Source organism: Lepus europaeus, chromosome 6 (genome assembly GCF_033115175.1).
Source record: "Lepus europaeus isolate LE1 chromosome 6, mLepTim1.pri, whole genome shotgun sequence".
Lineage (NCBI taxonomy): Eukaryota > Metazoa > Chordata > Mammalia > Lagomorpha > Leporidae > Lepus > Lepus europaeus.
Genome location: NC_084832.1, coordinates 38,571,514 through 38,598,211, shown reverse-complemented (window position 1 = coordinate 38,598,211; position 26,698 = coordinate 38,571,514). Strand labels below are relative to the sequence as shown.

Sequence of the window (26,698 nt, the reverse complement as noted above, 5' to 3'; positions counted from 1 at the left end):
AAATGGTTTTCAAAACAGTGAATTTTATCCTTTTTGAGGGAATACTGAATATACCAGTCTTACTTTTCATTTTGTCATTTGAATGAGAGTTCTAGCTAGCAAAGAACAGTAATACCAGTTCATCAGCCATCATTCTTTCATACACACGCATATACCTGTGAATTTGTGAATACCTGCTGCCTTTTTTACTACTCTTTGTTACCTTCTGTCCTGTGGGAAAAATTAAGTTTAAAACATATTACTGCTCTTATTACCTTTTGCTAAATTAACAAAGACAGAATTCTTAGAAGGTCCCAGGGTTTAGAATAAATTGCCTAAGTATTTTTGTGGAAAAGGAGCTTTTTAAAAATTGAACTCAAGGAAGGCTGGATTTTGAGATTCACTATAGTTAGTTTTTTCTTTTTTTAAAAAAGATTTATTTATTTATTATTTGACAGACAGAGTTATAAAGAGGCAGAGGCAGGGAGGGGAGGGGAGAGAGAGAGGGGGAGAGAGAGAGAGAGAGAGAGAGAGAGAGAGAGAGGTCTTCCATCTGCTGGTTCACACCCCAAATGTCTGCAACAGTGGGAGCTGAGCCAATCTGAATCCAGGAGCCAAGAGCTTCTTCTGGGTCTCCCACAGGGGTTCAGGGACCCAAGGACTTGGGCCATCTTTCTACTGTTTTCCCCAGGCCACAGTAGAGAGCTGGATTGGAAGTGGAGCAGCCGGAACTCGAACCAGTGCCCATACGGATATCAGCACTTCAGGTGGTGGCTTTACCTGCTATGCCACAGCACCAGCCCTCATAGTTAATTTTCAGAAAGCTCTTCATCTTCTCTAATTTCTCCAGCATTCTCCTGTAACTTTGGAGTCAGTTGTTCAACCTTTCCAGAATCATGTAGTGTGTAAAGTTATTAATTCAAAATTAGGCATTAGGTAAAATTATACAGGAGCTTTCAAACATTGCAATTTAAGTTGTTCTTTGAGTTTGGCTTGGTATTTGTGTTCTGCAGAGGAAGTATTATTATTATTAATTTCAGGGTGAATATTTCAAAGCAGGTATTTTTAATGGTAATTCTAGCTTTTCCCAGGAAGGTTTACTTGCCTCTACAACTGTGCCACATAATATTCCAATTATGTCTTTGATAATACATATATATATATATATATATGTATGAAACTACATTTGTATTTTATTTTTCAGTTGCAGACCCAATGTACAAGGGAGCAGTGAATATGTTTAGGGGTATGAATTTCACTGGCATCTTGGATACACATAAAATTGAGGTCTGTTTTTACCTAGGAATTATCTCTCATTGGTGACTGATTAATAGACACTTTTTGCCACAGAGAAATCAAGGTATTACTTATATGGCTGTGGACTGTTCACCTACTACAAGTGTATTCTGAGAGTTCATTTCTACAGTTCATTGCTTTGGTCAGAAAGAAATTTCTTTCATTTACTTGAGAATACAATATTTTTTAACTCACCACACATCAACCATGCACCACAACCTCCCTCATACAGCATCTATCAAACAACTATAGGAAAAAAAAAAAGACACAGCAGGGAGGAAAAAACCTCCCACATAATTGAGAATCTACACAAAGCTCATGCTGTATTAGACTACTTGTACCAGAATGGACTATTATACACACCAATACGAAGAGTAGTGTTTATACTGTTTGCAGTAATAAACATAAATAATCTATAATTTAGAAATTCATGTTTTAATAGAATATGGTTCAGTTGCTTACTGAACCTAACAAGAGGAGCTCTTACTATACATATTAGGAAAAATTGTATTAAAAATGCTTGACCTGGAAGAAAAGACAGCATTATAACTATGTCAGAATTTACCAGGGGACACGTTAGCTCATTTTGTAATACCGCCTTATTAATTTATACCAAAACACCAATGAAAAAGGTAGTCTGTATTATGATGGCTAATTAGACTTTTGACATTTAGAAACTTGAACAATTATAACATTGCAATTACTGACTATGAATAATAAAAAACCAAAGCAAAAACATGGAAAGACTGCTTTCCTGCTAGAAGTATATCCTGTGGTTAACTCCCTGGTAAATGAAGTTATGCTTTAGCTACATAATTAATTTTCTGACATCAAGACTAACTTCACATTTGAGTCACTGTTTTATGTACAGTACAAGGTTTTCAAAAAGTTCACGGAAATGATTGTTACGAAAAAAAAAAAACAAACCACTATGCCAGGACTTAAAAAATTTGAAATAAATACAAACTTATCTTAATTTTATGTTCCCCATAAATGTTTGAGGTACTCCTGTACAGATGTGTGGTAATAAAAATATTTGGCTGTCCTCAGAGATTTCTGCTATAATCTAGGTAGGGTTAAACATGGCACAAAGCTATCATTTCTCCTTGTGAATTTAACTCTGTAAGGCAGAATAAAGTTCTGTGGCAGTTGCTTTGATACTGATGTAGGATTGTGCATTTGACTCCTTAAAAAAGAAACAGTACATCCATTTAGAATGTATGGGATCTAAGAAGGTTAAAAAAGTGAAATATTGTATTTAAGATTATGAAAAACCTTTGTGATAATTATCAAAATATAATTTAACATTACTGCAAAAAATACAATTTGCTTAGTAGGAATGGAGTTTTGTGAAAATAAAATATCTGTGTGCAAAACTCAAATATTTTTATGATACAGGATAGATTAACTTATGTTTTATCTGGTTTAAAACAAATGGAAGAAAGGCAACATTTATTGAATAACTATGATGTGGCAAGTATGCTACTGAGTGCTATTTGGGCATGACTGCAGTTCCTGTTGTCTGCAACACTGGTGGCCAAAGAGCAACTGCAAGCTGATCAGTCAAGCAAGCAGGATTTTTTTTTTTTTTGTAAAAGCTGCATGGTATTGCCTCTCAATTTAAATACACCAGAAGCCACTTAAAGATCATTAAGTTGGTTAAAAGCTGTAAGAAAAATGAATGCTTCCTTTTTTATTGCATATTTTTGAATATTTCCAGTAGTAATGACTAGAAGCTGAAAGTAGCTCACTGTTTGAACATGCTACATAATTTGCTTCTTCTTACAGAGCATGTTTCATCTCCTGACTTCCCAAACTAATTACAATATGAGATTTATATATTAATTTCCAAAAAAGTAAATACAGTTATGGTGAGCATATATAATTGCCAAGTTACTTGGTCCTAAAGGAGCTGGCCCTAAATATACAAAGCATTTTATACCCACTGCTACTCAGGTGCCGGGAATGCTTCAGTCTCTTGACATCCCTAGCTTTCTAGCACACCTCCTCCATAGCTCAGGTTCTTCATCACTAGGAATCTGTTTTGCTTTTTAACATGCATTCCATTTCTAGTTTTGCAATCTCACAATTAATTCATTATAGCTACATATAGCATATGATTTTAGAGGATATAACTATCTAAAATACTTGTATAAATACATATTTTTCCATGTAGGAGTTTCTTTCTGTTGTCTCAATTTGAGGTGTCTTGTATGTTTGACCATGGGAGCCTCTTTTTCATGTCTTTAATGATAAAATGATTGATTCATTTATTCACATCCAACTCTTGAATGCCATGTGAGAGATTTAAATGGGTGTTCTGGAAGAATGGACATGATGATTAATCGATGCTTCCTCTCAACTACTCCTTATCTCATGGGGAAGGTACATGTAGAAACAACAAACATACATCCTGAGTATTGCAGTCTTGAAAACATTCTCTTGTGTGACTTCATAAAGCATCCTTGTTCCACTATTCATTTGTAGGCCAGCAGTCTCTTGGGAAGTGACTTTTTTCTCCACACTGTATTGTTTTTAATTAAGTACAAAGACTTTTCTAACATATGAGCTACAGATGATTACACCCACTGCTCTGTTTAACAACCAGTTTCCATCTCTCAAGCAATGGTGACGCATACTCCCTTTCCTAGAGGAAGAGAAATCCATGGTTTGTTGCCTTTGCCAGTAATATAAACATTGGACAGCTGACTGGCAAAGCTAGTGCCACTGCCATCTCTTACAGGAACCACATTAAAAGAGCCAGGATGTCTCTATTGGTGACCAAACCAATTCTTCTCAGGTTGGCATCTCCAGTCATCAAGCACAGGTCACCATCATTAAATGTGATGAAATCAGTCATCTTGCCAGTCTCCCAATCAATCTGAATGGTGTCATTCTCCTTGAGGTGATCAGGACAGCAAATGGTAATGAGCATCACGGGTCATCAGGTAAGGGGTTCTCTTCCTGCCCACAAATACCTTTCTCACTTTGCACAACTTGTACTTGTCCTTCTTAGGTATAATCTGATGAACAGCAAAGCAATCCTTGGTGTCACAGACCAGACAGAAATTCTATCCAGTCTTGTCAATGCGGATGACATCCACAAAACCAGCAGGGTATGTTATATCAATCAGGATTTTGCCATCAATCTTAATGAACCATTGCATGCAAATTTTCTTTACTTCCCCTCTCAGCATGTACTTAAGCCTGTTCCTTACGGAAATGATGAGAGGGAGACATTCTCTCAGCTTACGGGGACCGGTGTGTGGACAAGGAACAAAAACATCAGTCAATTTATCCAGTATCCTATGCTTTGGAGCTGCTACTTGCTTCAGATGCAGAAACAGGAGCTATGGCTGAACTATGAGTGGAAAGAGTGGGAACTGACTTTTGTATTTGCTTTTAAAACTCAATTACCTTAACTCTATATGATTATAAAATTGGCTCAGCATCATTCACTGATAAGTCCATCCTTTCCCTAGTAGTTTACGGTACCATTTTTGTTTTAAGCCAAACATCCTTAAATGTTTGGGTTTGGTATTGGGCTTTCTCTTTTATTTTTAAATGTTTTCTTCTGGGCCTCTTCCATTCTTGTATCTATACGACACTGTTTTAATTACTATGGCTTTATGATAAATCTTGTAAATCCTCCACCTTTGTTCTTACTGAAGATTGTCCTGCCATTCAGGAAAAGCTTATAAATTTCCTTAAAAAATAACATGAGACTGGGGGCCGGGTGGTGGTGGTAGTGTATACTGACTCTTTAGATCAACTTGAAGAGAACCATCACTGACAGTCATTGACATGGTATATCACTCTACTTACTTAGAGCTTCTGTACTTTCTCTCAAATGTGTCATGTAGTAATTGTGTAGAGAGTTTATTCATTTTTAAAGTTAGATTTATGGGACCAGTGCTGTGGTGTAGTAGGCTAAGCCTCTGCCTGTGGCGCCAGCATCTCATACGGGTGTCCTGGCTGTTCCTCTTCTGATCCAGCTCTCTGCTTATGGCCTGGGAAAGCAGTAGAAGATGGCTCTAGTACTTGGCTCCTGCGCCTGTGTGGGAGACCTGGAAAAGGCTTGAGGCTCCAGGCTCCTGGCTTCAGATAAGCCCAGCTCCAACCATTGTGGCCATCTGGGTAGTGAACACAAGCAGACAGCAGGCCTTTTTCTCTGTCTCTCACTCTCCATCTGTAACTCTACCACTTGAATAAGTAAATCTTTTAAAAAAGTTAATGGAACATGGAATTAAAAGATTTTTTTTTTGACAGGCAGAATGGATAGTGAGAGAGAGAGAGACAGAGAGAAAGGTCTTCCTTTTTGCCGTTGGTTCACCCTCCAGTGGCTGCCGCAGCCGGTGCATCTCCCTGATCTGAAGCCAGGAGCCATGTGCTTCTCCTGGTCTCCCATACGGGTGCAGGGCCCAAGCACTTGGGCCATCCTCCACTGCCTTCCCGGGCCACAGAGAGCTGGCCTGGAAGAGGAGCAACCGGGAGAGAATCCGGCGCCCCAACTGGGACTAGAACCTGGTGGGCCGGCGCCACAAGGCGGAGGATTAGCCTGTTGAGCCACGGCGCTGGCAAGATGTTTATTTAAAAAAATTAGATTTATTACTAGGGTTTTAATGTCCGATGCTGCTTTTGTAAATGAATCATTTATTTCTTTTTTTTTTAAAGATTTATTTATTTATTTGAAAGAGTCACAGAGAGGCAAGGACAGAGACAGACAGAAACAAAGAGAGGTTTTCTATCTGCTGGTTCACTCACCAAATGGTTCCAAGAGCCACAGTTGGGTCAATTCGAAGCCAGGAGCCAAGAGTCAGGAGCTTCTTTTGGCTCTCCCATGTGGGTGCAGGGTCCCAAGCACTTGGTACATCTTCCATTGCTCTCTCAGCCCATAACAGAGAGCTGGGTTGGAAGTGGAGCAACCGAGACTTGAACCAGCACCTGTATGAGATGCTGGCAGTGCAGGTGTTGGCTTTACCAGCTATGCCACAGCGCTGGCCCTGTGTCATTTCTTACTTTCTGCATGTGTGTTGATGATGTTAGGTTAGTTAGGGTTCTACAGAGAAACAGAATCAATATGAGATATGTGTATATATGAGAGCACTTCAGAAAGTTCCAGGAAGAATAGTATTAAAAGCTAAGTTTAGGAGAGGTTCCAAGATGGCAGCTTACTGCTCTGGTCTAGGACAGGATAGCTAAAAAAAGTGGAGAGAGTGCAGTCTCACGGAAGAGTTGTGGAGAAAACAGCAGAGGAAGCTCTATGCAAATTAGAGGGACACAGAGGACCTACATGGAGGGCATAGACACCAATGGCTCAGGACTTCTGCACTAACACTGGAGAGTGAAGTGAGACGAGACTGCAGCAGCCTAAGCCACTGGCAGTAAAGCTGCAGGAAGAGCCTACAGTGAATCCGGCCTGGAGCCCTATGGGGATAGCATACCTACCAAACTAGAGGGGAAAAAAGGGAGAGACACATTTCTTCCTCACCAATCACTTTACAATGGTGTCCTATGACAAGCCAATAGAGTGGGCACCATTTTGGACCTACACAACAGCTGTGCCAGCTTGTATCAGTGCCCAGCAATCAGCCAAGTGGAAACTCCTGACTCTGGTAGGAAGAACTAATGGGGCTGAGTGTTTGTGAATGTGGGAGGCTTGTGTACCAGAACTGTACAAACAAACAAAGAAACAAAAAACAAAATAAATGAGGCTGTGAGGGAGGACTCATAGTGTGGCTGTGACTGGGCAGTCATGGTGGGAGACTTTACACACTCAGGGCTTCCTGTTTACCTGGTGAGGGATATTGCTGGGGACACTGATCTTACATTGAGTGCTGCACAGATCCTTTGTGTGATCCTTGGGACAGAGAGGATGAATACTACATCCACTGGGGCTAGCACTCAGGCACTGCTCTCCTTTGAGGAGAGGAGCTGCGCTGACAGAATAAATCAAATCTCACTTCTGATAAGAAAAAAAAGACATTTACCATGCCAAATCTGGGTGTGTCACCTTAGTCAAAGCCTTCACCCTGGAGAACTAAATAGAGCTCCCTGGCCACACCCACCACACTCCTCTAGATATTCACTGAAAGCAGACAATCCACATATCTAATGTTATGCTTCCGAATGAACAGTGAGTCACAGAAGAAATCAAAAGAGAAATCAAAAATTTTTAGAAACAAATGAAGATGACAACACATCAAAATCTATGGGATGCAGCAAAAGCAGTAAGAGGAAAGTTTATAGCAACTGGTGCCTACATCAAGAAATTGGAAAGGTACCAAATAAATGAGCTATCAACGCATCTCCAGGATCCAGAAAAACAATAGAAAACCAAATCCAAAACTAGTAGGAGAAAATAAATAATTAAAATTAAAATAAATTAAAATTAGAGACAAAATAAACAAAATTGAATCCAGAAAAATACAAACCATCAGCAAAAATAAGAGATGGTTTTTTGAAAAAATAAACAAAATTGACACATCATTTTCCAACTAGCCAAAAAAGGGAGAAGACCCAAATCAATATAATTAGAGATGAAAAAGAAAATTTAACAACATACACCAAAGAAATAAAAAGAATAATCAGAAATTACTATTACAAAGAGCTGTATGCCAACAAACTGGGAAACAAAGAAGAAATGGATAGATTGCTGGACACATGCAACCTACCTAAATTGAGCCATGAAGACACAGAAAACATAAACAGACCCATAACCAAGATGGAAATTGAATCAGTACTAAAGGCCTTCCCAACAAAGAAATGTGCAGGACTGGATGGATTCACTGCTGAATTCTACCAGGTATTTAAAGAAGAACTAACTCCAATTCTTCTCAAGTTATTCAAAACAGTCGAAAAGCAGGGAATCCTCTAAAACTGTTTCTATGAAGCCAGCATCACCTTAACTCCTAAACCCAAAAAAGATGTAGCAGAGAAAGAGAATTACAGACCAATTTCCCTAATGAACATAGACACAAAAATCTTCAACAAAATTCTAGCCAATCGAATCCAACAACACATCAGAAAGATCATCCACCCAAACGAAGTGGGACTAATTCCTGGTATGCAGGGATGGTTCAACATTCGCAAATCAATCAATGTGATACACCACATTAACAAATTGAAGAATAAAAACCATATGATTACCTCAATAGATGCAGAGAAAGCATTTGATGAAATACAACACCCTTGCATGATGAAAACTCTAAGCAAATTTAATATAGAAGGAACATGTCTGCACACAATTAAGGCAATTTTGACAAACTCGTGGCCAGTGTCCTACTGAATGGGGAAAAGTTGGAAGCATTCCCACTGATATCCAGTACCAGACAAGGATGCTCACTCTCACCACTGCTATTCAATATTGTATTGGAAGTATTAGCCAGAGCCATTAGGCAAGAAAAAAAAATCAAAGGGATACAAATTGGGAAGTAGGATGTCAAACTATCCCTATTTGCAGATGACATGATTATATATTCAGGGGATCCAAAAGACTCCACCAATAGACTATTGGAACTCATAGACAAGTTTGGCAAAGTAGCAGGATATAAAAATGAATACACAAAAATCAACAGTCTTTGTATACACAGCTAATTCTAAGGTTGAGACTGAACTTCTAAGATCAACCCCATTCACAATAGCTACAAAAAAATCAAATACCTTGGAATAAATTTAACCAAGGATGTCAAAGATCTCTACAATGAGGATTAAAAAACATTAAAGAAAGAAATACAATATACAAAAAAAAGGAAAAGGCTTCCTTGTTCATGGATTGGAAGGATCAATTTCATCAAAATGGCCATTCTTCCAAAAGCAAATTACAGATTCAATGCCATACCAATCAAAAAACCGAAGACATTCTACTCTCATATATAGAAAAAATGATGCTGAAGTTAATAGGGAAACACAGGAGAACTTGGATAGCTAAAGCAATCTGATACAACAAAAACAAAGCTGAAGGCATCACAACACCAGATTTCAAAACGTACTACAAGGCAGTTATAATCAGAACAGCCTGGTACTGGTACAGAAACAGATGGGTAGACCAATGGAATAGAACAGAATCACCAAAAATCAATCCAAGCATCTACAATCAACTTATATTTGACCAAGGATCTAAAACCAATTCCTGGAGTAAGGACAGACTATTCAATAAATGGCGTTGGGAAAATTGGATTTCCACGTGCAGAAGCATGAAGCAAGACCTCTACCTTACACAAAAATCCTCTCAACATGGATTAAAGATCTAAATCTGTGACTCGACATCATCAAATCATTAGAGAACATCGGAGAAACCCTGCAAGATATATGCACAGACAAGGATTTCTTGGAAAAGACCCCAGAGGCACAGGCAGTCAAAGCCAAAATTAACTATTGGGATTACATCAGATTGAGACGTTTCTGTTCTGCAAAAATAACAGTGAGGAAAGTGAGGGGCAACTGACAGAATGGGAAAAATAGTTGCAAACTATGCAACCAATATAGGATTAATAACCAGAATCTACAAAGAGATCAAAAACTCCACAACAACAAAACAAACCACCCACTTAAGAGATGGGCCAAGGACCTCAATAGACACTTTTCAAAAGAGGAAATCCTGGTCAAGTAGGGTCAGCAACATCGCAGGCAGGACTGTAAATTTCTTGTTAGAGATGCCCCCTGCCTTTACCTGGCCAGCTCTCCTCCTAGGCCAGCCAAGTAATGAAAGTCAACAGAGTGCCTTCCCCTAGGAGGTTCACACCTCCCTTAGGATATACCCCATGTGAAGAGATAGATAGGTCTGGGCCTCTGAATTTACAAGGCCTAAAGCCCACCAGATTATTATCAAGCCCCTTCTATCAGGTTCTATTTGCCTCTCAATCAGAAAACTTAATTGTAGCTCCTCTAATAATGACTCTGTCCTTTGTTCTAGGCCCTGTCTAGTGCACTTGGGCCTCATTCCTTTGTAATCATAACCTCTACTCTACCACCAATGGCTCTACTCCCAACCTGTGTGTACTGATGGTCCTCTTCCCCACTTAATGCTGTATAATTGTTCAAACCTGGTAAATGCCACTCTTAGGATCATTGGTTACTATCCTCACTCTGTCTTTTATGACCTTGTCTAAATATGATCAGAGTCGGCGAACTTGGAAGGCTTCCATAGCCTTGGCAACTCATGACGACAGCCTAGGATGGTTACTGGTGCCATAAACTAGAGTGTCAATTTGTTGGGTCAACAACAGGAGCCACTGTGCACTTGCTCCTCATGTGGGATCTCTGTCCTTAATGTGCTGTACATTGTGATTTAATGCTATAACTAGTACTCAAACAGTATGTTTCACTTTGTGTTTCTATGTGGGTGCAAACTGTTGAAATCTTTATACTAAATTGATCTTCTGTATATAAAGAGAATTGAAAATGAATCTTGATGCAAATGGAAGGGGAGAGGGAGCGGGAGAGGGGAGGGTTGCGGGTGGGAGGGAAGTTATGGGAGGGGGAAGCCATTGTAATCCATAAGCTGTACACTGGAAATTTATATTCATTAAATAAAAGTTAAAAAAAAAAGAAAAAAAAAGAGGAAATCCAAATGGCCAACAGACACATGAAAAAGTGTTCACAATCACTAGCCATCAGGGAAATGAAAATCAAAAGCACAATGATATTTAGTCTAACCCCAGTAAGAATGGCTTTCATACAAAAATCAACAAACAACAAATGCTGGTGAGGATGTGGGGGAAAAGGCACTCTAATCTACTGTTGGTGGGATTGTAGACTGGTAAAGTCACTATGAAGGACAGTATGGAGATATCTTAGGAATCTGAATATAGACCTACCATATGGCCCAGCCATCCCACTCCTCGGAATTTACCCAAGGGAAATGAAACCAGTAAATAGAAGAGTTATATGCATCCCCATGTTTATTGCAGCTCAATTCACAACAGTTAAGACATGGAATCAACCTAAATGCCCATCAACAGAAGAATGGATCATGAAATTGTGGGATAGATGCACTATGGCATAGTACACAGCAGTAAAAAAAAAAAAAAAAAAAAAGATGAAACCCATTTCCAGTCATTTGTAACAAAATGGTTGAAACTGGAAAACATCATACTTAGTGAAATAAACAGTCCCAAAGGAACAAAGACCATATGTTCTCCCTGATCTGCGAGAATGAATAGAGCACCTAAAACAAAATATGCAGAAGTCAAAGTGACACTTCCAGAAAGGATGATTTGAGCGGCCCTTGTTTTGGCTGTTGATGAACAGGTTTTTTTTTTTTTTTTTTTTTTTTTTTTTTTTTGTCTTCATACTATTTATTAAACTCTTTACTTAACATAGAGTTAATCATATGTGTATAATGTCAATTGAATATGGATCTCAGTAAGAAATAAGAGTGGGAATAAGAGAGAGAGGAGGAGTTTGTAACTGTAAAACTGTATAGTTTGCATACATTCCTAAGGACTAACTTCTAATGGTACAGTTTATTTTTTTTTGTTCTTAATTTTTTAAACTTTTATTTAATGAATATAAATTTCCAAAGTACAGCTTATGGATTACAATGGCTTCCCCCCCCCCCATAACTTCCCTCCCACCCGCAACCCTCCCCTTTCCCGCTCCCTCTCCCCTTCTAATGCTACAGTTTAAAAACTTGTCATGAGATCCCAACTCTCATTAAGCTGGGTGATAAAAATGCCCTCTTAATTGTGAAAATGATAATATTAAGTGTTAAATGTAAACATATAGATAGGATTAATTGTTAAAATGACCATATAAATAGGATCAAGTATGGGATAATTACAACAGATAAGATTAAAAAGCAGAGAATGTTCCAACATGGGAAGCTGTAGAATCTCTGTGAGTGAGACCCCAACGGAAAGAAGTGGCCATCAAAGAAGGATGTACTTTTCTCTAAAGGGAGAACTTCCACTTTGCTTATGGCCTTGTCTAAATACTGACAGAGTTTGTGCATTCAAAAGGCTTCCATAGCCTAGGCAGCTCATATCAAGAGCCTCGAGTGGTCACTGACATCATACATAAGAGTGTTAATTGTTAAATTAACAACAGAAGTAACTGTGCACTAACTCCCCATGCAGGACCTCTGTTCTCAATGAGTTGTATTATGAGAGCTAACGATGATACTTATTCTCAAAGAGTTTTGTGTGTGTGTGTGCACATTGTTAAAATCTTTACTTAGTACAGAGTTGGTCTTGTTATACAAAGGTAATTAAAAATGAATCTTAATAGAGAATGGAACTGGGATGGGGAGAGGGATGAGGAGGAGGGGTGTGAATGTGAGTGGGAGGGCAAGTATGGTGGGAAGAATAACTATATTCCTAAAGTTGTACATACAAAATTTCTATTCTTTAAAAAATAACTTATTAAAAAAGTTGTTTATTTCAGTGCAAAACATTTTGTAATTTATGATACAGGATGCTTTCATAATATGCATTTTCCATGATCTTTTCAAATAGTCCTTGTTGGGGCAGGGGGCTGATAAGTGGAGGCTGAGAAATACCACCAACTGCCTTCTGCAAGCTGCAAACTCAGGAATCTCACCAGTGTAACTCAATCTGAGCCTAAAGGCCTGAGAACCAGGGGAGGTGATGGTGTCAAATCCCAGCTTGAGGAAAGGAGGAGAGATTTCTCAATTCAAAAAGTGAGGGAAAAAAAAAAGAGGGGACACAAAGTCCTCCTTTCTCTGCCTTTTGTTCTACGCATGCTTTTAGTGCTTAGTTGTTGCCCACTGACATTGGGGAGGGCAATATATTTTGCTGAATACACTGATTCAAAAGCTAATCTCATTTTCTAGACATAATCAGAAATAATATTTAACAAAGTATCTGAGTACTTCATGGTCAACTCAAGTTGAGACATCAAATTAACCATTACATATGTAAAAAATATATTTGAGAGACACTATTTACCTTGTATCTAGTGTCCTTAGTAAATGCAGTTATTAATTCCTACAGAATGCAAGTGGTTAGGAGCCAGCCCAACGAGGAAGGCAAAGTACATGCCAGAATGGAGTTACCTGAGGGATCTGATTGCAAAAAACATGGTAACCATCATGAAACATGAAAGCAAGGCTAGAAGCAAGAATTAGTCTGGAGTCCTAGACTCCTTAAAACTAAACAAGACACAACAAAACTAAAAACTAAAAACAAAAAACCAGATTAGATGAATTGGAACAAATCCTTAAATAGAACAGTTTGGGATTGGACAATTTCATTTAGTAAAATTAAGACCTGACCAATCCATTTAAGAAAGGGTGGAATTGAGAATCTTTTGCAGAATTAGAATTTACAGATGTGTTTTTATGGAATTCAAACAGAATAATGAGCTCACAGAAGATGTTATTGTCATTGTCTTGAATCACATTTGCATTTCATATGGTGTAACTAACCCTTATTTATCCTTTGCCTTTGACAACATATTTATCTAAGAACTTAGTTTACAGTGATAACAGAAATCATAATTTATTCATGCTTTCTTTTGCATTAGATACCTTAAATGAATATTTAAATACATTACTCCTTCAAATAAGCTCAAATGCCTTCAGATAAGATGTCATTATTTTTAATCTTACAAATACAAATATAGGATATTCACAGGAGAACTTAGGTTAGAAGAAAGGAAATCGGCTGGCTCCGCCTGCGGCGCCGGCACTCCCGGTTCTAGTCCCGGTTGCTCCTCTTCCAGGCCAGCTCTCTGCTGTGGCCCAAAAAGGCAGTGGAGGATGGCCCAAGTGCTTGGGCCCTGCACCTGCATGGGAGACCAGCAGAAGCACCTGGCTCCTGGCTTCGGATTGGCGCAGCATGCCAGCGGTAGCGGCCATTTGAGGGGTGAACCAATGGAAGGAAGACCTCTCTCTCTGTCTCTCTCTCTCTCACTGTCTAACTCTGCCCATCAAAAAAAGAAGGGAAATCATATGATCGTAATAATGGAAAACATGAATCATAGCTACTATGCTCCAGACTCTACCCCAAAATCTTTACATTCAACAACTAATTTTACTTTTATAGGAACACATAAAGATTTGAGGATGAGACTTGGTAAAACAGTACAACCAGACAGTTGTTCCTATCAAGGGATCCTGGACAATCTAGGTTTAGAGTTCAAGTTCTGTTGCTATATTATAATAATACAAGAACTATAAAAATAAGTCCCATTAAAACATTAAGAATGATAACCTCATGCAGGACAGAAATAAAATTATTATCCTTTTCTATTAGATATGCAGTTTTAAAGGTGGATGACAAAAGCAAAGCAAAGAGGAATTTGAAAGAAAAATAAATAGAAACATCTTGGAAGTGAGCCACAAGAATGAGATGATTTTTACAGGAACATAAAGCGAGTATCACAGCTATGTTTTAACATGGTATTTTCACCAGCATTTGGTCATACATCTATATAAGGATAATGTCAAATAGCAGCTATAGAATCACTCATTTTTACAAGGTGACTACTGTATGTAAGCACTTCTGCTGGATCTATGATTTACACATCTCTCAATCACAGATAAATACAGAACACTTCTCAATGTAGCCAAGAACAGTCTACTAACTTGGCACCCTGCCAAAGCACACTCAGCTTCCATACTTTATCTGCTGCCACATTGCTGCCCGCCCATAGAGAATATGAAGGCTTTGTGGCCTTTGGGTTCTCCTAGTGGAAAATTTCTATAGACTAAGCAGAGAGTCAGTACAAAGCAGACAATTTGCAAATGGACACCATTCCAGGCCAAAGGCCCTGTGGATTATAAAAAGAAGCAGACTCCTACAGTGTGAGTCTGGTACTTTCATACTATAAATGGAAATCGTTTTTAAAACCTAAATGGGTTATAATGACTGAACATCAACACTATTTGTCTTTATCCTTGATGAAAAAGAAAATGGTAAAAGGAAATGATTTCCAACTAGCCAAACAATGATTTAAAAGAGCTCTGGGCACCATCAAAGTGTAGCACAAAATGAACACTATAATTTAATTGCTGAGAATGGAAACGTCCACTGAAGCTTTTGTAAGAATATGTGTATATCTGTGTGTAATTTTTTCTTTATGGGTAAAGAAGACAAAACCTTCCTCTTACACAATGTGAATTTGTTTAAGAGATCATCTAAAAATGGTCAATATTATTATTTTGTAAGCTAGGTTTCAGGGAAAGTTTATATGTTAGTAGTCTGAATTTATTCTGATTAACAGATGAAAGATTCAAAATTACCCACATGTAATTGGTTCAGTGACGGCTTATAAACAAGAAATATAATTCCACTTGTCTTTGTAGGCACAAGAGGCCTTCAAGTGGTACTAGAGTTCCTAAAGGAGCTAGAAATGCACTCATTCTATGATTTTTAGAAGTTATTCTTACTTAAAATTATCCAATTTTAGGCTAATATGATTTTCCCCCTAAAACTGTCACTGGTAAGGTGGTTACATTCAATTAGGTTAATGAAATACAGTATACATAAAACATGACATAGCTTTAGGAAAGAAATTTGAATGTAATTTTTGCGGTTTATTACAATCCATGTGATGAATATAGTATTAATTTAATTTTAGATGATTTATTTAGATAACTTGAATGCACAGTGGGTTTTTTTAATTTTTCTCCTTTTCTATTTTTGTTAAAACCATGAGCATACAAGATAGGTTCCTGCACCAGTCTGGTCAGAATAGGATAGACTGTGGTAACAATAATCCTGAGATCTTGCTGGCTTTCATCCCCAAAGGTTTCTTACTTATTCACAAGCCTTGCCCACCATGAGTTGACTGGAGACCGTGGTTCACATGTCCTTACTTTAGGACACTGGCTGATAGAGCAGATCCTGCCATTGGCCCCTGGGTGGCAGTACTGGAAATGGGAGAAAAGTTTGGTCTGGGAGTAATAGTTCTAGGACCTAGAGCAAGGGACTGCAGAGACATGGCTCAGCTAACAGCATTGGAGAGGGGACAATGGACATGGCTAATCATTGTGACATTCAGGCACAATGCATGAGTCCAAGAGCATATAAGACATAGATCTCTGGGGGGGGGGGGAGACTTGTGGCATTGTCTCTGAGCACAGCAAAACTGCAGCTCCTCTGGCAGTGGTAGCCATCAGCATACAGCATGGTTTCAGCTTCCTTAAGAACCTGGGATCTTCTGCCACCCTTCCAAAGGCTTCAGCATTTTCTGTCAGTCTGTCTGTATCCAGGGATCAGATGATCTTATGGGAGACTCTTTTGATTGAGTCTCTGCCACTTGTGAAAGCACTGCCCGTCCCGATTTCCCCAAGCCCTAGCACAGGAGACCACTGCAAAATCTCCCCAAGCATGTATGTTTTGTCTTCATTCGACATACTCTTTCATTATCCATCTCAAGAACCCTCAATGACCTAAGTAAGTCTGCTCTGCTCATCTTGGTTATCCGCACATTTGGTACTAAATATAGAAAGCACCCCAAAATGGAACCAGTATTATTATAGATAAGTTGATAAAGGATGACAGAGATCAAAATAATTGTCAAATATTACAAAAACTGAGAATTAGGCTAAACTTAGTTCTAGTGCTAACTTCGCTAAAGCATGGTGGTTTGAATAGTCTTGGTTGAGATTTCCACATACAAAACCATCCCAGATATTGTTTTAAAAACAGTATATGAAGTGGCAAGATGGCGGAATAGGAAGGGAGCACATTGATATTCTTCGGCAAGACACAGGTTAATAAAAGTGGAGATACTGCAGGGTCAAGGAAGAGTAGGGGAAGAAACAGCAGAGGAAACTCTTCTGGAACTAGTGATTCACAGTGGACCTGCTTGGAGAGCGTGGGAGACCAAGTTCGGGACACCAGCGGCAGACTCAACGCACCAGCGCTGGAACGCGAGGTGAGCCGAACCGCAATAGCCCGAGACACCAGCGGGCAAGCGGAAAGAGGAGACTAGAGGGAACGAGGCTTGAAACTCCGTGGGGAAAAGTTCAACAGGCTAACTAGAAGAGAGAGAGGAAAAAAAAAAGTACTGAAACGGACACGAGTTTCTCTCTCTCCACTCACCCCTCAAGGGCGAGCAAGACAAAGAGCAGGCGCCATTTTGGAGATACATCATAAGCAGGGCGACCTCAGGTCTGCACCAGCCCTGAGCCTAGCAGAAAAACCTGACTCTGGGGGGAGGGGTGAAATAACAGGAGATTAGCATCTAACTTGGCAACCCAGTGGGAGACTGCAGGAGAATTGGAGCCCACACTGAGGGCAGCAGAGATCCCCTGTGTAGTCCTTGGGAAAGAGCCTCTGATCTCGGCCTCCTGTGGGTATATCATTTGCCTGCTAACTACCTCCAATTACGTTCAGCTGTGTGGAATTACTTCCCTTTTGAATCAAAAAAAAAGAAAGAAAGAGAGATTTACCACACCTAACCTGGGAGTGTCATCTTGACACACCCTCAACCCTGAGGAACCAAACACAGCTCTCAGTCCACACCCATCTCAAGCCTCTAAGGCTCCACTGAAAGCAGACAGTCCACTTAATATAGAGTCATAGTATAACAAGAAAAAAAAAACACCACAGTGAAGAAACCAAATATCTCCAACATGCCATAAAACAAACGCAAAACGAGGTAACAAGAACATGGAAGACACTATGACGCCCCCAAATGAAAAAGACACCCCAACTCAAGATTATGAAGATGATGAGATAGAAGAAATGCAAGAAGCGGATCTCAAAAAATTGATAAGAACATTAAGAAGTTCTCAAAAACAAATTCTTGAACTACAGAAATCCTTCATGGACAAGATAGAAAATCTCTCTCGTGAAAATGAAATATTAAGGAGGAATCAAAATGAAATGAAACAACTAGTGGAACAAGAAACTCTGATAGTGACAAGAAATCATAATGAAATGAAGAGTTCAATAGATCAAATGACAAACACATTAGAGAGCCTTAAAAACAGAATGGGCGAAGCAGAAGAGAGAATATCAGACTTAGAAGACAGAGAACAGGAAAGGAAACAGGCAAACCAAAGAAAAGAAGAAGAAATTAGAAATCTAAAAAATATTGTTGGGAATCTACAGGATACTATTAAAAAACCCAACATTCGGGTTCTAGGAGTTCCTGAAGGCATGGAGAGGGAGAAAGGATTAGAAGGCATTTTCAGTGAGATACTAGCAGAAAATTTCCCGGGTTTGGAGAAGGACAGAGGCATCTTAGTACAGGAAGCTTATAGAACCCCTAATAAACATGACCAAAAGAGATCCTCACCACGACACGTTGTAATTAAATTCACCACAGTGAAACATAAAGAAAAGATTCTAAAAGGTGCAAGAGAGAAACGTCAGATCACTCTTAGAGGATCTCCAATTAGACTCACAGCAGACTTCTCATCAGAAACCCTACAAGCTAGAAGGGAATGGCGAGACATAGCCCAGGTACTAAGAGAGAAAAACTGACAGCCCAGAATACTATATCCTGCAAAGCTCTCATTTGTGAATGAAGATGAAATTAAGACTTTTCATAGCAAACAGAAACTGAAAGAATTTGTTGCCACTCGTCCTGCCCTGCAAAAGATGCTTAAAGATGTGTTACACACAGAAACACAGAAACATGGTCACCAATATGAAAGAAGGTAAAGGAAGGAAACCTCACAGCAAAAGATCACAGGAAGCTCAATTTCTCTTTGACATAGAATTAAACTCTGATGCTCTGTTAAAGCAATGTGTTAAAGTAATCTATTATGTTCTCTTGATGTCTGTTAAATTCTAATTGTTCAAAAACAGCTGAATTTTTATTAAGAGCTATGGGTTATTTACTATGTGCTTATTTTCAAAGACTTGAATAATCACCTTGTAACAAGATCAAATTTGGTCTATGTTATGTCATGATTTTAAGGAATCTTATTTCAACCAGATATTTTGGATTTTGATATTGGTCTATTATGCTATGTTATATGTGCGTACATATTGTATGTCCACATGGGGAAATTTTATTAAGAGTTTTATTTTAAATGGCTTTTAGATAAGATTGTCCATAAATTTAAGCTGCTAAAATCAATCAAAGATACATTTTAATTTGTGTGACCTGAATCTGTGTATCATATGTTTTAAACTTGTTGGTAGAAAGAAACTAAAAACATTTTAGATGGTTGTGCCTAAGTTTACTGGTTAAACAAACTACACCATCTTAGATATTTAAGAGGTGTTTTCAACTACATTATTCTTATAATTTATAGAAGGCATTGGACCTTCTGGTAAATGTTTTATTAAGTTCTTATCTAAGGGTTGAAACGGTTTGCTAAGTATTCATGTAATATTGCTATTGTCAGCAAGCGATCTAGGACTTGCTCCCTCATTTCTCTATTCTAAGCCCAACTTGTTCTTTCATTTCTCTATTATCTTCAAAGTAGAGAACTAATTCTATTATGAAGGAATCTGTAGGACGCACAATTTAATCTTTATACCTTATAAAAGAGATGGCTAACATTTTTCTGTAATAGCATAGCCAAAATAAGAACTTAACTAATAATCTCATAGCTAGATTCACATCGCCATCAGCAAAGTATACAGTAAGTAGAAAAAAAACACCTCCCTTTCAGACCAAAGGGAAAGAAAGTTTTAAAGTGAGAATATAATTTTCCTCATGGGCATTGTCTACCTTAGAAAAACTACTACAGAACATGCCTGTGACTATAGACTTGTAGTTCAGGCCACCGAAGATTAGAGATGGGACACGGGCACTCCCTTGACTTGCATCCTCTGGTCTGCTTTAACACAAACCAGGAGGAAAAGAAAGCTAGGCATCAGAAGCAATGGGTGGCAGGCCTATTAATGGCTGATCTGTACGGTGATCTGCCCTCAAGGAGACCCAACAGGCCAGTCCACTGCAGTGGCTTTCAATGTGGTAAGCCTGGGCTTCAGCAGAAGTCAGCTTGTGAAGAGCCCTGGCAGCTCTGCCAAGAGTTGGATCACTGGAAATGGACCTGCCCTGGAGTCGAAGGATGCCCAGGTCAGAGCCACATATCTTATTGGCTCTAAGCTGAAAAGCCCTTCACTCAGCCCAACTTCCAAAGTGACCACTGCAGCTGAGGGGATGGTCAAGTAGGGTCAGCAACATTGCAGGCAGAACTGTAAATTTCTTGTTAGAGATGCCACCTGCCTTTACCTGGCCAGCTCTCCTCCCAGGCCAGCCAAGTAATGAAAGTCAACAGAGTGCCTTCCCCTAGGAGGTTCACACCTCCCTTAGGATATACCCCATGTGAAGAGATAGGTAGGTCTGGGCCTCTTAACTTACAAGGCCTAAAGCCCACCAGATTATTATCAAGCCCCTTCTATCAGGTTCTGTTTGCCTCTCAGAAAACTTAATTGTAGCTTAGACAGCACCTTTCTTAGCTCCTCTAATAATGACTCTGTCCTTTGTTCTAGAACCTGTCTAGTGCACTTGGGCCTCATTCCTTTGTAATCATAACCTCTACTCTACCACCAATGGCTCTACTCCCAACCTGTGTGTACTGATGGTCCTCTTCCCCACTTAATGCTGTATAATTGTTCAGACCTGGTTAAGGCCACTCTTAGGATCATTGGTTACTATCCTCACCCTGTCTTTTATGACCTTGTCTAAATATGATCTGAGTCGGTGAACTTGGAAGGCTTCCATAGCCTTGGCAACTCATGACGACAGCCTAGGGTGGTTACTGGCGCCATCAACTAGAGTGTCAATTTGTTGGGTCAACAACAGGAGCCACTGTGCACTTGATCCTCATGTGGGATCTCTGTCCTTAATGTACTGTACATTTTGATTTAATGCTATAACTAGTACTCAAACAGTATATTTCACTTTGTGTTTCTATGTGGGTGCAAACTGTTGAAATCTTTATACTAAATTGATCTTCTGTATATAAAGAGAATTGAAAATGAATCTTAATGTGAATGGAAGGGGAGAGGGGAGGGTTGCGGGTGGGAGGGAAATTATGGGAAGGGGAAGCCATTGTAATCCATAAGCTGTACACTGGAAATTTATATTCATTAAATAAAATTAAAAAAAATGAAAAAACAAACAAACAAACAAAAAACAACAGTATATGAGGTATCCTTTACTATCAGGGGCAGGGAAAATCCAGCCCAGAGGCTGTATAAGGCCCATAAAATCATTTGGTCTGGCCCTACCAAAACAACTATAGGCAGAACTCAAAATTCAATAAATCTATAGCAGGCTAATTTTTAAGCTGATAATGTTGTATGGCCCGTAAATGATGTTATAAATATTCAAATGACACTTGGCAGGAAGAAGATTCCCCACCTCTGCTCCAGCTGCATACATTCTGCCTCCTTCTCTTCAGCTCCCATTCTGGATTTGTTTCTGCTTTCTTTCCCTTCTCTTCCTTTCCAACATCTTCCTTCCCTCTCTGTGGTTTTCTTCTTTCCTTCCTTCATTTCCACAGTTCTGACCCTGGTACTGAAGGAGATAAACCTTGGACTGTTTTTTTTAATCATGTTTAACAGTGATTGAAGGCACCACTTGACATGTCTCTTGGATGATTTTACTTTTTCCTCTAAATGCTTCTATTATTTCTTATTCTGTATTGATAAAATTTGAGAATTCACAAATGGTAGTTCTTTTGGGCTGAGTTGTTTTGCATTTATTAGATGAAATATTCTTTCACTTTAAAAAACTGGTGCCTATTTTTTGAAAAAAAAAAAAAAAAGGGGGGGGGGAATATTTTTATCCTATCTGGATAGGGACCAAGGCATAAATTTTAACTAATATTATACTTTAAAAAATCTGGCTAAATAAAAATGAATGTACAGAAGTGTCTCAAGTTGTGGAAAAACCTCTACAGCAAAGAAAGAGTTCTCACTTCCAGGGCACTTAAGACACTACTCTAACATACCTGAGCGAAGCTCATTATCACTATTGGAATATGTCCTTCAGAGTCTTAAAAACTCATCTCACCAGCTTATTACTGTGTTTAGAATCATTTAGACACCATTAAAGAATAAATGTGCTTCTGCTTTTAGGACAAAGGTAATTAGCCTGATCTGATGCTCGATTTTACAAGACCATTAGCTGATATAGAGCACAAATGGTATAATCAAGTTCAAAGTTCAGTGTACATGGCTATTTGTGAATACCACCAAAAGGTATTTTTATTTTTTTTAAGTTTTATTTTATTTATTTGAAATACAGAGTTACAGAGAAAGGTAGAGACAGAGAGAGAGGTCTTCCATCCGCTGGTTCACTCCCCAGATGGCCACAACTGCCAGGGCTGTGCCAATCCGAAGCCAGGAGCCAGGAACTTCTTCTGGGTCTCCCATGTGGGTGCAGGGGCCCAAGGACTTGGGCCATGTCCCACTGCTATCTCAGGCCATAGTAGAGAGCTGGATCGGAAGTGGAGCAGCCGGTATTAGAACTGATGCCCATATGGGTTGCCGGCGCTTCAGGCCAGGGCTTTAACCCGCCACAGCGCTGGCCCAAAGATATTTTTATTTTGAGCAATGCTTGGAACATAATTGAGTAGAATAAAATTAAACGGATGTAAAACTCACTGAGTTACAAGGTCTTTGGAGAAAATTTCATGGAAAGCTGCCTACTCCCAAAATGGCAAACTCAAGTTTGTACTTTTGAGCCTTAACAAAAATGGTCACTTTATGGAAGTAGTTACTCTACAGATTAACTCACTTACTTACTCTACAAACATTAAGGCACAAGTTTAGTGGCTTAAAACAATGCAAACATTCTCTCATAGGCTCCTACATGAGCAGTCTGACACAAGTCATGGTAAGTTAAAATCAAGGGGTTAGTAGTGATGTATTCCTTTCTGAAGGCTCCTTGGAAGAATTTGTTTCCTTGCCTTTTCCAACTTCTAGAGACCGTATATGTTTCTTTGCTTCTAAGTTCTTTCTTTGTCCATATTCAGAGCTAGAAACATTACATCTTTCTCTAATTCTTGGTTTATGTTCATGGCTTTCCCTCTGACCAAAGATTAAATATATCCTCACTTTTTAAGATTCACATGATTAGGTGGGACTACTTGTTAATAGGCTGGGGTGGTCTTCTTTTTTTCTTTTTTCTTTTTAAAAAAAGATTTATTTATTTATATATTTGAAAGGCAGAGTTATAGAGAGGCAGAGGCAGAGGCAGAGGCAGAGAGAGAGAGAGAGAGAGAGAGAGGTCTTCCATCTGCTGGTTCACTCCCCAGATGGCTGCAATGGCTGGAGCTGTGCCAATCCAAAACTAGGGGCCTGGAGCTCTTTCTAGGTTTCCCACGAGGGTGCAGGGACCCAAGGACTTGGGCCATCTTCCACTGCTTTCCCAGACCATACCAGAGAGCTGGATCGGAAGAGGAACAGCTGGGACTCGAACCGGCATCCATATGGGATGTCGGCACTAGAGGAGGAGGCTTTAACTGCTATGGCACAGCACCAGCCCCTGGGATGGTCTTCTGCTCTCAAAGTTCATGCCCTTAATCACATCTGCAAAGTCCTTTTTATCATATAAGGTAAATCTATCCAGGTTTCAGGCATGAGGATGTGAGGACAATTTTGGGAACTATCACTGCCTAATCCACCTCTATCATCTGTCATGCCAGTTGTGAAAAGCACACTAGACACACTAGGCATTTAAAGTAATCAAACAAATTTCCTACTTCATCGAGTTTTTGTTATTCAAAGGTGAATGATAGGCCAGGGTCTTCATATATCTGTGAGGAATGCATAGCACCTATTTAGGTAACATACCCATCCATGGGCCAGGTTAAATTGAACAGCATGAATAAAAACCATGGTTGGTAAGTAGACACAGTTGGGGTCCAATTCTGGGTCTACTGCACTGAGAGATTTGAGATCTACCTACACTTGCTAAGCTGTTGTTTCATTTTCTATAAAATGGAGCATAATAATACCCATAGCACAGTGCAAAGGTGTTATTAGGGGCTGAATGACATCGTGGATACAAAGTCCACAGTGCTGAGGCACAGAGTTGGTGCTCAAGAAGTATCACTACTTGCACTAAATAAGGGTGTCTTAATTTGGAAACACAACTCCAAGGCCAAACAAGAGGGCCATTTCCAGTTGGTGTTATTTAGAGGCATAAGGAAAATTTCCCTGGCTCTAATTTATCCTTTATCGCATTTCTGAAAACTTAAGAACTGCAAATAAATTCTTTTGGCTTATGGTATTTGTTTTCCAACTGTTCTCATTAAATATATAGCAGTTATCAAAGGAGGAAAAAGCATGAAGCTGTTACAAGTAATTGCCACTGTAACATAAGTTGCTTTGTCAGAGGCAGCCTGACTGTGTAAAAATCAGGAGTCGTTTTCATGTTTATCTGTTTTGAATGAAATGGAGAAGAGAAAATATGTTTCTGCTGTAGTGCAGTTCCCAAGTAGGGCAGAGCTGACCAAGGTGCCAAACGTGGCAGCGTTTGGTCTTCTTTTTGTGTGGGAAGGGAACCTAAAGGAGGATAAAGTGATAAGAAGAAATGTAGAGGGATGTGTGTTCACATTTCACTGCTGCACATACGTGCTCAAGCATAGCCCTGCTGGCTTAACTCATTAGACATCATCTATTTAGGGGACACCAGAGCATGCAGAAAGATAATCTTAATTCTATTGCAAATATGGGCACAAACTAATAGTTTCATTCAAGAATAATACTTGTGTTGTGGGAATATTGGATTTGAAAGTATCATCCATATGACACTTGGAAGCAGACAGATTTCTGAAACCATGCCAGACTCAGGCACTGAGTTCTCCGGCTATGAAATAGAAGCTGAGTGAACAGAGGAACAGACCCAAACCAGCAGGGGCCTGGGAGAGGGAACACTTGGGAGTCAGGTGATACCACAAGTGAATCAGTGAATCCAGAAGACTCAGTTAAAACCTAGAGCTTAGTTCTGAAAATGGGAAAGGCAGGTTTCCTATATCACGACAAAGACAAACTTCAGATATTAGAGTGTCATTTCAGTTAGGAAACAGGTTATGCTAAAATTCTAAGATCAAGACCCCTGATTTGTATATTATTGGAAGATAAATGTCACAGGGGAAGACAGTAAGTAGTGGCAACACAAAAGCTACTGGTTATAGTAAGAGTGCAGAAAAATCAATGGTCTCCCATTAACCAGTTACAGCAATGGTTTTGGTAAACTCAGACACTGAAGGTTGGGCTATAGACCATTATATACACTGAAGAATAAGTGCTAAGACCAGGTCCCATTGAGAGAAATTATTTTGTGGCCAGAGGTTAAAGTAACAAAAGGGCAGTATGAAAGAAGCCAAATATGAGACTATAGGTTAATACCCCAAAGTTCCTAGCACTTCGGCAGCAGTATGGACACACCTCATAGGTGTGTGATGAAGTTAAAATGAGACACTGGCTGCAAAGCAGTTAGTGTGGTGGCTGACACAGGGTAAAGCAATACAACTTAGGAAGTGTCATTTATTTTAATAATACTGAGCCACAGAGCTACCTCTCTGCTTCCTCTAGAGACTGATATCTGGAGTTGCCTAATGTTGATATTCAGATATTTCACAGTTGAGAAAAGTATAGTAGGAATTTTATAATCCCCTCTTTACCTTATTGATTTTTTTCAACTTTTATTTAATAAATATAAATTTCCAAAGCATAACTTCTGGATTATAGCAGCTTTTCCCCCTATAACCTCCCTCTCACCCATAGCCATCCCATCTCCCACTCCCTCTCCCATCCCATTCTTCATCAAGATTTATTTTCTTTTTTCTTTCTTTTTTTTTTTTTTTGGACAGGCAGAGTGAACAGTGAGAGAGACAGAGAGAAAGATCTTCCTTTACCGTTGGTTCACCCTCCAATGGCCGCTGTGGCTGGCACACCGCGCTGATCCAAAGGCAGGAGTCAGGTGCTTATCCTGGTCTCCCATGGGGTGCAGGGCCCAAGGACTTGGGCCATCTTCCACTGTACTCCAGGGCCATAGCAGAGAGCTGGCCTGGAAGAGGGGCAACCGGGACAGAATGCGGTGCCCCGACGGGGACTAGAACCCGGTGTGCCGGCACCACAGGTGGAGGATTAGCCTGTTGAGCCGCGGTGCTGGCCAAGATTCATTTTCAATTATCTTTACACAGAAGATCAATTTAGTACATACTAACTGCACCCACACAGACACACAAAGTATAGAGTACTGTTTGACTAGTAGTTTTACAGTTAATTCACATAGTACAACACATTAAGGACAGAGATCCTACATGGGAAGTAAGTACACAGTGACTCCTGTTGTTAACAATTGACACTCTTATTTATGATGTCAGTGATCACCTGGCTCTTGTCATGAGCTGCCAAGGCTATGGAAGCCTTTTCAGTTCGCCAACCCTGATCTTATTTAGACAAGGCCATAGTCAAAGTGGAAGTTCTCTCTTTGATGACCCGTTCTTTCCACTGGGATCTCACTCATAGAGATCTTTCATTTAGGTTATTACCTTATTGATTTTCTCCTACAGGGGATTAAAGTT

The 26,698-nt window shown here is 39.4% G+C and overlaps 1 pseudogene; it reads right to left on the bottom strand.

The window, feature by feature from the left end:
- Positions 1 to 3,893: 3,893 nt before the first annotated feature.
- The window catches only part of LOC133762064 (small ribosomal subunit protein eS4-like), a 59,498-nt pseudogene continuing 36,693 nt past the window's right edge, over positions 3,894 to 26,698 (bottom strand).